General features: G+C 33.0%; 1 protein-coding gene across 15 annotated transcripts in view; it reads left to right on the forward strand.

Annotated features, from left to right (window-relative positions):
• Positions 1 to 4248: 4248 nt before the first annotated feature.
• The window catches only part of LOC136024812 (palmitoyltransferase ZDHHC16B-like), a 229143-nt gene continuing 217017 nt past the window's right edge, over positions 4249 to 16374 (forward strand). For 8 of the 15 annotated variants that reach the window (XR_010616930.1, XR_010616929.1, XM_065700289.1 and 5 more), the window contains exon 1: positions 15643 to 16250. The gene's annotated coding sequence lies outside the window, so the exon portion shown is untranslated. Of the gene's footprint in view, positions 4377 to 14757; positions 14865 to 15642; positions 16251 to 16374 lie in introns of those variants that run through there. The other 7 variants (XM_065700283.1, XM_065700282.1, XM_065700280.1 and 4 more) reach the window with 4 other exon arrangements.

Consider the following 16374-nt stretch of genomic DNA (forward strand, 5'->3'; position numbering starts at 1 on the left):
TAAATTAATCCCTCGACAAAACTATATTTCCTTCTAAAAAACTTCTAAAGCAGCAGATTGCAAATCTATGTAAATGTGAAACCTTATTATTTTGCTAGTTTGATTCTTGTGTTAAAATTGAAACATTTACCCATTTTCATTTGTTGAAATGTCAAGTAATTTCTATTTGAGTTTCAGCAAACTGAGCTTGGCCTGCTTTTTTTCAACAAATCGGCGGGTTATGAGATTTATTATCTAATCCAAGCAATATAGTAGGAATGAAAGCAGTTTTACCAATTTATTTCTAAAAAAATAAACTGGCAATGGGTCTTCCTGCCTTTTCTTCAAAAACACACATGTGAGTAGTATAAAAACACTTAGGATTGTGGAACAGACTTGAAAGTATAATTATTTATTAATAAAACTATTAAATAATTATTACCAATGTTGTGAAGTAGACATTCCAAAGTGCTATTTACCAGTGATTATGTTAAAACTTATTATCATGTGTGTTTTGGCAAACTGCGCTTGGCCTGCTTTTTCTAACAAATCGGCGGGTTCTGATATTTAGTGTTTAATCCAAGCAATATAGTAAGAATGAAAGCAGTTTTGCCAATTTATTTCTAAAAAATAAAGAGGTAATTGGTCTTCCTGCCTTTTCTTCAAAAACACACATGTGAGTACTATAGAAACACTTAGGATTGCAGAATAAATGTGAAAGTATAAGTATTGATTAATAAAACTAATAAATAATTGTTACCAATGTTCTGAAGTAAACGAATTGACATTTCAAAGTTTTATTTACCAGTGATTATGTTAAAACTTATTATCATGTGTGTTTATTCACTCTTATGATAAAAGCGAAAGATTTTGATCAATTAATTGTCATCAAAATTCTTATTTCAGAGCTTTGGTTACTACTGGGCCAATTTGTTTTGTACTTATTGTTCATCACCTCGAACTGTTTGATTAGGCTGATACTCAGTGGTGAGCTATAGTCGTTTCACTTTAGGTCTTGCGAGCTATAATAGTCTCACATTGAATAGCTAGTTCTATACTATTGATTTGCATAAGATCTTCAAGAACACAGCTTTGTTTATATTGGTGTATTTTTTTTTAGATAACACACCAAAGACCATTTTCTTTTCTTATATTAGGTCTCTTCCACTATGCAATGCACTATAAAACCAAATTTTATTTGCATAAATAAAGGCAGCCTTTGGGATAAGCATTGTTTTTAAAAAGACTGACACTTTTCTTCGGGATGGCTTACACTTTCAAATCTTATCTTAAAAGTTAAGTTAAATGTTGAAGAACTTTATTAAATAAATAAAAATTCATAAGAATCAACAGAACTTTCAATTTTGAGCTGCTAAAATGAAACTAAGGAAATCCCCAGTAAAGAACCTGAGTAGAAATTAAAATTTTTCTACTTTATTTATAGATAATATATGCTTAGCTATAAATGTGAGCTAGCATCTCAAACGCTGCTTTCCAGAAATAGTGTTTGGTGCTTTAATTTGTTTTTTGGTTGGTTTTAGAAAGAGGTGGGATGTTTTTAGTATTGTATGTGGGCTATTCAAGATAGCTTTTTCTGAGCTCATTCTATTTATCTAACTTTTTATTTTATTAGTTTATAATGCATATATTTAAATTTTGTTAGTTTTACTTATTGGACTTAGTCTGAGACTCAGTATTTGACAGAATCTTTAGCAATAAGAAAAGTCCGAAACTTGGTTTAAGACAGAATTCAGCTTGTGACTTTCGCTTAATAGAATAAACGGCCTGATGGAACTGAATTCATGAACTACAGGGTGTCTCTATCAGAGGTCTCAAATATAATGGGGGTGTGTGTAATTTCTTATTATTTTCTGCCAGCCAGTGAAGAAAAGTTTAAACTGTAAAATTTAGGCGGAAACCTCCGCTATTTTACTACCTTAATTTTTAATAGATAAATGTGCTGATAGAAATAAATGACGTAAAATAAATGAGAGAAGATTATGTCCAACCGGTAAAATTATCAAGCAACCTTTATGACAAACTTTCGAGTTTGTCGGCCTAAATTATCGCCCGAATAAAGTCCATTCCGCTTCTGTTTCCCCAAGATTATGGCTTGTGACATTTCTGGTCTCCATTTGACAGATTGAAAAAAAGAACACTTTTTCTACCTTTAAATTCATCAAGGAGGCACACTCGTGCCTCTATAAAGAGGCGACACACGACAATGTTAAGCGATCTTCGGTTCCAGTGGTCGCAGACGGATGGGGAGGGATGCATTTCGTAGCCCGAGCTCCAACTAAGAAACCTGCAAAATTTCATCCCCCTCCAACTTTTTCTTCATGGGGAAAATCTGGCCGAAAGTTTCGACCTGTCAACCCAAGCCCCCCTTTAACATTGTCCGATCGGGCTGAAATTCACAAGTTAAGGTCCCCTAGGGCCCAGGAGCTTATCCGCGAAATTTCAGCTTGATCCGATAACTCCTTCCCTGTTTTCCAGAAACCACGCATAGCCACTTAAAATTCATTTACTTTTTTTTCCTAGACGCCTACAGGTCACATCCGACATCGGATCTGGGTATACGAAGACTCATTCGATGCGGAATTCTCCGAGTAAGTGCCCATGAAAGTTTCGTAGGAAAATCTTAACCCCCCGAAAGTTTCGACCCTCCAACCCCCCCCCCCCCACCCCTTTTAACGTTGTCCGATCGGGCTGAAATTCACAAGTTAAGGTCCCCTACGGCCCAGGAGCTTATCCGCGAAATTTCAGCTTGATCCGATAACTCCTTCCCTGTTTTCCAGAAACCACCCATTAGCTATTTAATTAACGGATTTCTCTCCATAAGAGCCCATGTTAATTTGAAATTTTTAAAAGCTATTGAGAAGTTATATTTACACACATGCAAGTTATTAGCTCAGTTGGTAGAGTGTGAGACTTTTAATCCTCGGGTCAAGGGTTCAAGTCCCTTACGGGCGGTTTTTTTTCACAACATCAAAAAAATTTTGATAACACCTGGATAGCTTATCATTTGAGAGATAACAGAATATTAGCTTCTTATGAGCAAAAGAAACATTTCGGTCATTCTATCTATTTTTTTTTCTATTTTATACAATGATTTAAAAGCGGTGGGGGGGGGGGTTCCTCTCCTAATTCCTGTACGAGGAGTACAGGAATTATTAAATTACATCCACCATGGATTGTAGAAAAACGTACAGAATTAATATGAAAAAAAATTAAACCTGTACAAAAGAGTCTTTAAAAGCGGGGGGTTTGTCTCTCCTAATAGTCTTCTTATAGTCCTAATAGTCTAATAGTCCCATGTTAATTTTTGAAATTCTTAAAAGTTACGAATATCAACATTCAAGTACATCAAAATAATCAGCTCGGCACGGCGAGAATGACTGCAAGCATCATAAAAATCCAGCTCCATTCCAGAAAAAATTTTGATAACACCTGGACAGCTTATCATTTGAGAGATAACAGAATATTAGCTTCTTATGAGCAAAAGAAACATTTCGGTCATTCTATCTATTTTTTTTCTATTTTATACAATGATTTAAAAGCGGGGGGGGCGGCAGCCACCCAAGTTCCTCTCCTAATTCCTGTACAAGGAGTACAGGAATTATTAAATTACATCCACCATGGATTGTAGAAAAACGTACAGAAATAATATGAAAAAAACTTCGTTTTCTTAAAGAGTTAAAGAGGCTGCGTCCCAAAGTCGAACCTTAAAACGTACAGGAATTAGAAGAGGCAGTTGGGGGGCTGCCGCCCCCCAAACCCCCAGCTTTTAAAGACTCTTTTGTACAGGTTTTTTGTTTTTTGCTAACCCCCAGCTCTTGGCTTCGGAAAGGCCCTCTTTTAATTAACAAAAAATTGAAATGAATGAATAATGGAATAACTTCGAAAAATGTTAAACACAAGAGGACAGGAGAACCATTGCGCCGAAACTAGTAATTAGTAACAATGAAGTCCCCCCCCCAAAAAAAAACCTGTACAAAAGAGTCTTTAAAAGCTGGGGGTTTGGGGGGCCGCAGCCCCCCAACTGCCTCTTCTAATTCCTGTACGTTTTAAGGTTCGACTTTGGGACGCAGCCTCTTTAACTCTTTAAGAAAACGAAGTTTTTTTCATATTATTTTCATTAGAGACTTGTCCTCAAGTTCATTGTTTGTAGTTTATAGATTGGAGACCAGATACTTTTGTAGAACCGACTGTGGTAGATTTGCATATCCTGCCATCTGGAAAATGAAGAAGTCCTCTAGGATACACTGTCGGCGAGGTATTTGAAAATAAGATTCCGTGTTACTTTTCCTAACTGGAGGAGAATCATAAGTTTTAGTGATAGTTTTGCTGATCAAGTTTTCAGAATTTTAGATGTTTTAGCTCTCTATTTTGGGCCAGTGAGTATCTTAGCTCTGTACCAACCCTAATATTTTATTCGTAGGCATACAGAAAAAACTGAGAGGGAATAGTCAATCTGGACTCAGTTAAAGATAGGAACAAGTGCACAATAAGTGATGAAGAAAGAGCTAAAGAGGGCCTCAAGTGGCTCAGTCTTACTCAAGTCTGTCTTTAGAAAATGCTATATATTTGTATGTTGAACATTTTGACTAGGCCTACAGTTCCCCTATACTTTCACCCCCCCCCCTAATATGTAAATATTATGTTACTCCTAGTCCATGTATCAGTAATATTCTAGTTTAGTGATTTTTTGCTATCTCAGAAAGGGGTTAGATTAGGAAAATGAAACTTTCAGGGATGGGTCTAAAGGCTAAAGTATGTCCCAGGAAAGTATTTTGAAGTACCTACCTCCACTCCTACTCCCTCTAGAGGGTCCTGACCTTTAAAAATTTGTGTGTTATAAAAGTGAAACCTTGCAAAGTAAATCTTCTGCTTGAAGGAAGTACAATTCAGCTTCACAACTTTGCTCAATCCCAAAGGCTACAAGATTAGGCTGCATGATTCATTGATTTATTTGGTAAAATTCTAATTTAGTCACTTTTGGCTATTTCAAAAAGGGATTAGGTTAAGAAAAATGAAACTTTCAGGGGTGGGTCCAAAGGCCAAAGTATATCCCAGGAAGAACCCTAATCCACTCCTTATCCCTCTAGAGGGCCCTGAAATTCACCTACATGACAGGTCTGTACCTATTGAAATTTTGAAAAAACAACATTTTACCTTAATTTTCAGTTACCAGTTGCTTTTTCTCTGCCTTCAGTTCTGAAAATGCAATTCCTGTTATTTGAGTAGAATTCTTAGCCATATCAATGTTTTTTTTTTTCAAAATTTAGGAACTGTATTTGCATATCTTTAAAATCTTAAAAAATGGGACTGAGCAAAGCTGTGAAGCTGAAAACAATTTTGTTATACTCCATTCAAGCAGAAGATCTATTTTGCAAGGTTTCACTTTTATAACACACATATTTTAAAGGTCGTCAAAGGTCAGGACCCTCTAGAGAGAGAGAGAGTAGAGGTAGGTACTTCAAAATACCTTCCTGTGACATACTTTAGCCTGTAGACCCATCCCTGAAAGTTTCATGTTCCTAACCTAACCCCTTTCTGAGAGAGCAAGAAGTTACTAAACTAGAATTTTACCATTTCTTTTTCATTTTGCTCTGTATCCCTCTTGTTTCAGCTTTCTACCTGCAAGTTGAATCAACATTGACAAAATCAAGAAACAGAAAAATGCATGAAAAATAGCCTATTTAATTGTTTCTACCATATACATTTTCACATTGGGTCAGGGGTAAAGCAAAGGGAAGTGTTGTTAAAATGATATAAGTATGGCAAGTATTTAAAAAAAATAGTAGTTTTCAGAATTTTATAGCCTAGTGTTTCCTTTTTTCAGTAACCTACGCCCAGCCCCAATTTTACACTGATACCCTTTTTCCTATTTTGAGGAGTAGCCTATTTGAATTAGGTGGATGAAGCTTTGCTAAATTTATGACAGTTCTCATAACTGACTATGTTCTTTACAAGTATAATATTTGCTTCTACCACAAATTCAAATTTAAGCACTTTTTGACCTAGCCCAAACTAACCTTATTATAACTAATTTTAGCACATAAAATGTAGCAGTGTTTTTTTTTAAAACAACCAAAAAAAGATGGCACTGAGAAAACATAGAATTATTTTGTTGAAAACAAGCAATAACTTATGCTTTAAATGAAAATTTGTCATTTTTAAAAGTTCAAAAAGTGCTTAAATTTGAATTTGGTAATTCAGTTATATGGATTGCCATAATTTTACCAAAGCTTTCAGGACTGTTTCTTGGGAACATCAACTGAAGTGGTATATGCACTTCTGCTGTTTCTCCCTCTAAAAGCCACTGATCTCTGATGAACCTTCACAAACTTTTTGTCGTAAAAAATAGAAATTTCAGAGGTTATGTCAGATCAAAGATTCAGAACCAAGTGTCAGTGTTTATGAAAGTATGTTTCAATTAAAATACATGTCCAAGTACTAGGGTAAGCCTAGGCTTTTGCCCTAGATCCACAGTGCACTCAAGGGCTAAGACTAACAGCTCTAAACTTCACCAAGATGTGATTTATAAATATTTACAAGAAAAAATGTGTCCTGAACTTGAAGAAAAGATGTAATTTTGCTTTTAAAGTCTTACTCAAGGCATAGAAATTATGTTTTCAAAACTTAGAATCAAAGAAATCAGACTCAAACTAAAACTAAGGAAAATCATGTTTTTTTTCCAAAAGTAAGACAGGTATACTAAATGGGCATAGCGCCAGTATTTTTATTAGGGGCAAGAGGGGTCCATATTTGATTTTCAAGGGGCATGGACTATATAATTTTTCCCTCCAAATTATTGGGGACAACTGCCCCCCCCTCTCTTGCCCCCTAAAATGACACCTTTGGGTATACTATAATTTAAGCCTCAAAATACAAATTCATTTCACTAATCCAACTATTTTTCAAGATGGTAAGAGAAATTTCATTTAATTTTTTACATTTTACTCCCACCTCATTCACCCATAACTTGAACAAATATAGCTATAGGCTATATAAAAGTAGGTTAATTCTGTTTGATTTTGTTATATTATACTACTGTAGTTCATAGGTCTACATTAATTTTTATTCCTATAGTTTTATTTCACAAGAGGCCATACATAAGACTATTGCCCAAACTTTGGTAATGTTCATTATTTCCCCTTGAACTAGGCTAAAGGCTATTATAATGCAATATTTGGTTAATACAGTTTCATTCTTAATTTAATATTCTTTCTAAATGTAACAGGTGCTGCTGTAACAACTTCTGGCTTCAGATTATATGCAAAATTTTGCCAATTTTTTAGGTTTTTTCTAATTCAGCTCTATGTACCAGGTGTTGGTAAAGAAATGGGTATAGAATATAACAACTCATCAACTTAAAACTACTTACCCAGTTGCAATCTGCACAAGGTAACATGAGTTACCTATCCTACAGCTTATTAAGTGGCACACTACAGACGATTAGACAAATAACAGCATTAATCATATGGCTTCTATTGTAAACATAGCTTAGTGACAAATCCCTAAAGGTGTACCACATTTTGCAATGCTGTCCCATTTCTTTCTCTGCTTACGATTTTGTAGGCTATTGAATTTTTGTATATGTTATGATGTCACTTATTCTGCATTTTCTAGGGTTAGCAGGTATAATGCATGCAACAACTAGTCCAGGCTGTTCTAGGAAGTAATCCAGCTAACCTCTGATGTTATTTCTATCTTGTGGTTCACTAAGAATAAGTACTCAGGCCTTTTGTATGGTATGTCCAAATACACTAATAATGTTAACTGACAAAAAAACATAAGTTTTTAGGAAAGGGGGTTAGAATACTAATACCAGTAATCTTGGATAATATCTAATCCAACATATTGTTCCAAAGTTCAGTAATGCAGACTATTTAAAAATTTTTGTTTTTTTCTTGCTTTTTTAGATTGACTTTATTTTATATTATGAACCAACTTTTAATGAAAAGTAAATTCAAAAAAGATATCTACAAACCAAGAGAATTAGCAAAGTTTTGTGTGTAACCAACTGGTATATCTTCTGCTATTTGGGGGGATGGATCAACGGGGGAATACAATTCTAATGGTTGCCCCTAATATGTTTGGAAAGAGTGTTGAATAGGGAATCAACCCACTGTGCAAAAAGCAGGGTAGCAAAGTAGCAATGCTACCTGGGAGTTTTAAAATTTGTTGGTAGATTTTGTCTGTAAATACCCTTTTTACCTATAAAAATAATTTGTGCTCCAAGAAAAGCTGTCAAAACACAAGTTATGCTCTGTCATGCAAAAAGTGGGGTAGCATAGTAGCAATGCTACTTGGCAGTTTTCATGGCCTAGTAAAATTTATTGTCAGATTTTGCTTGAAAACACCAGTGTTTCCAATATCCCAAATTTTTGAAGATTTCCCCGAAAATCTGTCTTCTTTAAAACAAAATTGGCTCCCCAAATATATTTTTTCATTCATGGTTACCATCCCTAGTGATTTGTAACTAGTGACAATCAACCCCTTGTAACAATCATTTTCACTTAACTTGACATAATTTTCAGTCACTACTTTCCAAAGTTTTTGTCTCAATTATATACAACACATAAAAACCAGACATAGATCATTAAATTACTGACAAACAAATCAATTTTAAAATTGGGATCAAGCCATTTACTTAGACAGTAAAAAAAAAAAAAAAAACAGGTACAAAAGTCCAGATATTTCAATCACATATACAGCAACCATCATTGGTAGTATTTGTTTGTTTGTCATAGAACAGCAGTGTGGTCTAAGAAAAAGAATATCTAGTTTAAGGTGTTATGTTGAAATACATTGTATATATAGGGAAATGAGACTAGCTGTTCCTTCTGAACAACTGTTATGGGGTGGTTTTGTTGTATAATGGTTTGGAGTGAGATTTATCTTAAGGGGGATTTGCGTTGAGGTGCTTGGGACTTTTCTAAGTCTTAATAGCTTAATGTGGATATGGGATATGGGAGCTAAATTATTAATAGAATAAAACAGCTTTATATATAATCCCCAGTAACCTGGGAGACAGAACTATCTCAGTGATGTTCGAGGTCTCCTGAAACAAATATAGATTCCCTTGGGACCGTACCTGAAGACTAGAGGAACTGTACCTGATGCCCTAGTACATAGACAGAAGATGATTAAATACAATAAGGTTTAATTACTTACAATATATACAATATACAACTTTGGACAAAATAGCTTCAATGACTTATAGCATGAAAAGGTGAACATGAACAATTGATCTTGACTATTCAAATCTCTCCTGAAAACTGACTACTCGCTCCTTGCGTTGGGCTGATATATCCAACGCGATTTCTCAAACCAGAACTCCCCGGACAGGCTTGGTGACCTGTGGCGGTTGACCTCCGCTACTATTGGTATTATCCAATCATGTGACTAGTCCCGCACCCAAAAGTTATTTTCATGGCAAGGATTTCCCTTCTGGTTTTGAGTTGAAGAAACCCAGAGTTCACAATAACCAGTTAGTTAACTTGTTAAATAACATTTAAGTTGTGTAAATGCACGTAGTCCAAAGTATTGACTTATTGCTAAATTCTAAATAATTTATTCAAATCTTTTTCTAATTGAAATTTACTAAAGGGGTATGACTGAGAAATTTAGTCCTGAACTTAAGAGTTTCTAGAAGAGTATGGATGAGAGATTTGGTCCTATATTTGAGGATTTCTAAGGGGGTGTGGATGCGAGATTTGGCCCTGAATTTTATAGAGGGGAGGGGGCTGGTCTATATGTTACATATCCCCCTTCCCTTTGTAGATTGATGTCCCCATCAATCAGTCTAATCTCTTTCTTTAAACATTGCATTGCATTTAATCCTTATTGTCTATAAAAATTTTATTATAATTCCCTAACCTTGTAAATGATGATTTAAAATTTAAGAAACATTTTCCTTCACCTTATATATATATATATGTCCTGCACCTAGCACTAAAAAAAAATTATTTAACCACAACACTTGACATTAACTGTTATTACACACGAATACCTGGTTCCAATTGTTTATTTTTCCTTGAAATTTTCACTGTTATATTTGATTTTTAATTGATCCCAGGCATTTTAACAATAAAAATAAAAATACACAACGTAATATAAAAAGATTTCCACTGGCACTTTTATTTAATTAAATTTATAATTCACTATTTGGCACTTTTTAAATGTTCATCACTTATTAGTTCTGGATATTAATTTCACACCAATCACAATTTTCGTGTCCTTGCCCTATTTACTGATTGAACAAATATAATGTCATTTTCTAATTTACCACCATTTAGCAAAAGTAAAGACTGTTTGTTTTTACGCGTTTACAAAATGGGAAACGCGGGACCCAGAATCACCTATCCCCAGCAGTTCAAGTACAAAAGTACCGCCGGTACTACGGTTCTTCCGTCCTGTTCCCGCTCTCTTCTGCATTTTAAGCGTTATCTTAATTGTCTTTAGCGTTATCTTAATTTAATTCAATAGACTGAAGTAGTATCTAAGACCTTACTTGGTAGTTGATTCCTAAGTTAAAAAAATTAGGATTTAGGATGTCCTGTTCTAAATCTTCATTAGGTCTGTGAGGGTTTCCATATTGAATTGGGTTATCATTTATGGTGTTTTCGTGGTGGGTATGTTGTGGTTGTACCAGCTGGCTGGATGTTTCGTCTTCTCTAGTCTACGTTATTCAGTCAGAATTGAATGATGATAGTAAGTAGTTGGTTCTATTTGGGATGTCACTTGGGTGATAGTTGTCCGGTTGAATCAGATGTGTTTCGGGCATTCTTCGGTGGTTGATAAATGATGATAGGTGCTTTGTAGTCTTTGACCATGACGTTTGTTGGCCAATGTTAGTAGTATGCCAAATTCTGTAATAAAAATTTCCAAGCAGAATCATGTTGTTAACATATAAAGTGGTACTAGTGATACGATGACATAAAGCATTATTGTAATATGAAATTGCATAATAATAGCATATAATTGCATAACAGTAATATTATTTATTTTAAACAGTCAAAGGGAAATTGAATGTACTATTTCTTAAAAGAAGTTTTAAAATTCTAATAATTTTCAGGTACATTCGAAGTAACGTGAGGTATATTTGGTCATATAGTAATTAAGAATAGTTTTATTGGTATTACATTATTACTATGTTATTATGATTACATGTAAATATAAAAACACGGCACTAAAGAGGGTTATATATATATATATAAGATTATATAGAGGTCTTAATGTTCTGGATCATACTTTAATCCAAAAAAAAATTTTGAACCTCCAATGCGTGATTAGTCGAAAAGTAATACATTTGCATCATAGCCTTTCAATTATCACGCCTTGGAACGTTTTTGTCTTGGAATAGATCAGCAAAATTACAAGAGATGACCTCTTAAATCTCTTGCACATAAAAAGATAGGAACGAATTTTTTCGTGCTTGTTAGAGGTCTATATTTACATAAAGATTTTCTGCCAAGAGTATTTTTGATGTATATGCCAAAAAGTAATACAGTATGTTGTATCATAGCCTTTTAGCTGTTATACACCAACAATATTTCCTACAGTAGGGAAAGGATGTTAACGTACGGGGAAAGACCTCTCAATTTTCCCGGATTATTACATCCTCCCTGTTAATATGGCTTAAATATCATCAGGAGCAGTAGGGTTCAGTTGATGCATCTCTTGTGCTTCAATTGCATCAGTATTTATCCCTTTTCTCTTCAGTAGTTTCCCATAGTTAATTGTTAGTAGCGCTCTTATTGTTAGTGAAATAAGAAATACCATGAATATAGTGATTATAATATTATACCATGAGTTTGGTGAGAACAAACCGTATTGGCTCTCCACATATTTCAATCTTTGGTCTTCGTCAGTGAATAAGGGTATTTGCATATCTAACGCTTCCTTTATTTTTGTTAATTGCATTGTACCTTTAATCTTTTCTATTTTTGGCCATATGGATGTTTTAGATTCTATGCATCTCTTGTGCCTCAATTATATTATCTTTTGTCCTTCTTCGTCTTAAGACTTTTCATAGTCTAATTTTCTCTGTGTTCTTATGGTTGTCGAACAAGAGGAACTCAAACCATTATGATATTGACGGGAATTTTTACAAGAAAAATCCATATTTATTGTTGACATGTTCCAACTTTTCACCAGCGAATGTTTTGACCAACTTTATGAATACTGCACATATTCACCTAATATATTATAGCCATCATTGGAGCTTTTAAAATTAACGTAGGAATTAGTTGGTTATATACAAAAAAAAAAAAATTAAGAATCCTAAAATTTGTCAAGTATTGGGAACTTTGACAAAGTATTTTGGAAGGTGGTTTCTTTATATTTTTTTTTTCATTGTTTTTGACAGATGTATTTTTTCCTTAGTCAATTTTTTTTTGCCATGCATTTCATTAGCCGTAGTTTGTGCCAAACCTTTATTATTTTCATATATATATATAGCCTTGTTGGTTACAGGGCGGTAGGCAAAATTTTCATATGCATAGTTGAGCAAAAAATATTTAAAGAATTTAATAGTATGTGTTTTTTTACAGCGAATAATGTTAGGCTAAAAAAAAATTAGTTGTTCAATAAACCTTAATTTTTTTGTTTAAATTGGGGATATGTAGTTTTCAGAATCGTAATGGTCATATTACTATTAAACAAAAGAAATGAAATAAAACCTTAAATGATAACAAGTTATTAGCGATCTTGGTTGAAATTTCGTTTTGAGGTCTGGTAGAGGATTAACTTTTATTTCTGTTAGTTCTTCATTTCCATCTGTTAGCTAATATAAGGAATTAGGGCAAAGCGAGTAAACGTAACCATATCAATTCATAAAAAAAATTATTATATATTTTTTTTAATTTAATAAAATATTGGGTAGGGCAGTGGTAAATGCTATTAGGGTTATACTACTTGATAATTTAGTATTTTAGTTAAAAGTAGTATTCTTTTTTTTTTATTTCAGATAAAAGTATGAAATAATTATTTGTTTATTATGGCCTAAAGCTTAAGTTACTAATTTGTTTTGGAGTAGAAATTTATTAGCCTATTTTGTTACAAAAATTTTGATTTATGGTTTAAATTTGAATTTAGTTTAAATCCAATTATAGATGGCTTAATATAGTCTAAAGCTTAAAATGAGGGTTTGTTATTACATAATAAGATTATAAGGCCTAGTAACTATATCTCAAAGATATAGATCACAGCTTTCCTGGTATGCACTTTGGGAGATAATTATAGCTATGCCAAACTGGCACAAATTGGCTGAGGTATAAGGGTTATATTTGACTTATATTGAGGTATAAGGGTTTGAATTCCGACATGTTAGCGTTGTTTTGTGCTTGAACTCCTTTCCGCTGAAAATTAAGTAGCCTAATTGGTAAAAATAAAAAAAAACTTTTAACCACTAATATAAATTCGGTCGAATTTTAGCCTAGTTTAAATGAAAAGTCGTAGGTTATTAGTTTCTTTGTATACATAAGCTTATATTGTCTCATAATTAAGAAGAGATTGTATCATAATCATTTAAGAAGAGTAAAATTATTAGAAAAAATTTCAATTTTTTTTTTTTTTTTTTTTTACAACTTTCTCCCTTTTTTTCCTTTTGCTTTCCGAAAATATTTGTTATAAATCACACTTTCCAAACCGAGTTTTAGACAGAGTTATTTAAACTATTCTGGCTTTTAAAATTTTGTAGGCGAAGAAAAATTATATATATATTAATAAGCATACATACATGTTGTTCATTATGGCCAATAGTTTAAAATAATAGCATTTTTTTCATTTAGGTTTCCTAAAGACAATTTTTGGGCTATAATTTTAAGGAGAATTTCGTTTTAGGCACTCAGGAAAGTGGTGTTGAATCAATAATGTTGAGGGAAATATGTATCCGACCATGAATTAAGTTCCCTAGCCCATTTATTTTCAAATGATAAAAATGTACTTTTCGAAATAGCATACAAATTATGCCAAATTATAGCATATAAAAATTTGTACGTCGGTTTAACTTCTAACCACAAGTTCTATTTCCTCAAATAAGACCTCTGCTAATGGGGTCTGCCATCACGGGGTAACATCCGCTCCGTTGAAGATTATTGAGAAACATTATTGTATCAATTTGTTTAGGTTAACTAAAAGGAAACCAAATTACCTTATTAATATATGCACAGTTTTTCAGCGCATTTTGTATTTTGATAAACACAAATTTATTAAAAAAACTTTTTTTTTTGCAGCGCATCTAATTTTAGTCTTATGCGGCACATAGCGCAGCGTGTAGTGGCACATTCATATCTTAGTTAAGTTTTACTAACTAACATAGCGCAATATGGCGGAATTTTATACGGTTTATTAAATGTTTCTCATTGAGTTTTTCCTTATATAAAACTTTCAGGTTAGTTAGGAACTAGATAAGTGTGTTATTTTCAACTTGATTGAATAAAGAAAAAAAAAAGCATTTTTCCATTAGGTAGAAATACCTTCCTAACGCAATTATTTAGTCGGTTGAAGATGTGCATTATAAATACGGCATCTTCGATAAACCTTTATTTTTAAAGTGCTTACTATTTAGATAAGATCTGAACATTACTCAAGTTTTTTTTTTGTTAATTACGTGGATGCCATGCTATAGGCAAATATGGATGCTACTTTGTCTTCCGGGTTTTTTTTTGTCGTTGTTGGCAATGACTTATATAAGAAAACTGGAATTTAAGCCTTGATTGTTCGTATAAATATTTTAAATGCTCGCGTTTAAATATCAGATGCAAGTTTGACATCTTAAGAGATGACTAATTTAATCCTTGACTATTCACATATATACTCTGGATGTTTGCGTTTAATTATCAGATGCATGCCTGACTTAGATATGACTTAGCGTAAGTTTTAATCCTTACTCTAATTTATTTATTATTATTTTTTTTTAATTAACCCTTTATTATCGAGCCATTTTTTTAAAAGTAGAATTTAGTTCTTTAAGTTAGGTTGAATTATCTCGTTGGGGGGGGGGGTTGTCGAAGGTCATGACATTTCACCTTGTTCTAAAAGTGGCTATTTTGTTCATATTTATAGATCTTTTTGGATTCTGAAATAATTAGGAATATTCTATTTTACTGTTTATCGCGAGAATCGTTAAATTTATTTATTTATTATTTTTTTTAAGAGTATGCAGGAACTATGGTTAATTTATTTGCTTAAGATTATGCACGTGAAATATAATCGAAGTTAACAAGGATTAACTCTGATTATTTTTACAATTTTTGCTTACATTGCTTTATGCTTTTGCCAAGTTTGCTTAGGTATTGGGCCAATGATATGCTATAAAACAGAGGAAATAAGCAGAGGTACAGTTACTGCATTTCATATATTTTTTTTATATTAATGAATTTTTCTTTTTTTTTTTTTTTCATATTATAGAATTCTTATTATTATTATTTTTTTGAGAAAGTTAGAGTACTAAAGCCAATTTTTAGTTTTCAAACATATTGGTTTTCGAATTATTTCAGATTTCAATGACTTAGATAGACAGATTTTGTTTGCGAATACCAGCGATAAGTTGTATGGGGTTAAAAGTGGTTAAAATTAAGAATCTCTGTACCGACACCCATTTGTGTAACGATTATATAGCAAATGCGTGATTTAAATGCATACTTTTTTTTTAATTAGGGATTTTCAATATCTGCGTTGGACTTTTCGAATTGGTCCAAAAGTTTGGTGTCCCCTCAAACTTTACACAGTTTTTATCATATAAATTTTGTTCATAAAATGCTCCGAGCCCTTGAAAGGCAATTTGAATTTTGTTTCTTATAAACTCTTGTCGATATTTACACACGGTCCTTACAAATGCATTTTTTGTAAGTTCAACTTTGTTGTTATTTTTCAGATGAATCTTTTTCAAAGTAACACGGAACGAAGTTTGTTTAATTATTGTTTTTGACAGACTTGCGTCCTTTTTAATTATATTATTCCGTAAAATTGAGACCTTGCTTTTTATCTGGGGACTTCTGATTTGACTCGCAAAAAAATAATCGGGCCTAGGTCTAAGATAAGTGTTTTTTTTTAGTTTTTGCTAATATTTTTATTTTACTCCTATAATAAGTTTTAAACAATTTTCGGTTTTCATTTTGATGAGATTTTTTCTCGCATTTCTTACTATTCTAGTACCTTTCAAGACTATTAGCTATTGAAGATCAATGCATTAATCTGATGTTTGTTATCACGGGGCTACGCCTTCCTCTCCGTCAAGACGACGAACAGCCATACAGGTGGGTCAATTCTTTTAAAACATTGGGGAGGGGGTTAGTGAAAATACTGAAGAAGGTATTTTTCAAAGGGAGTGTATGGAAACAAGTCTTCCCTCTTTTACTCCCCAATTGACGCGCTTTTAGG

This window comes from Artemia franciscana, chromosome 3 (assembly GCF_032884065.1).
Source record: "Artemia franciscana chromosome 3, ASM3288406v1, whole genome shotgun sequence".
Taxonomy (NCBI): Eukaryota; Metazoa; Arthropoda; class Branchiopoda; order Anostraca; family Artemiidae; genus Artemia; species Artemia franciscana.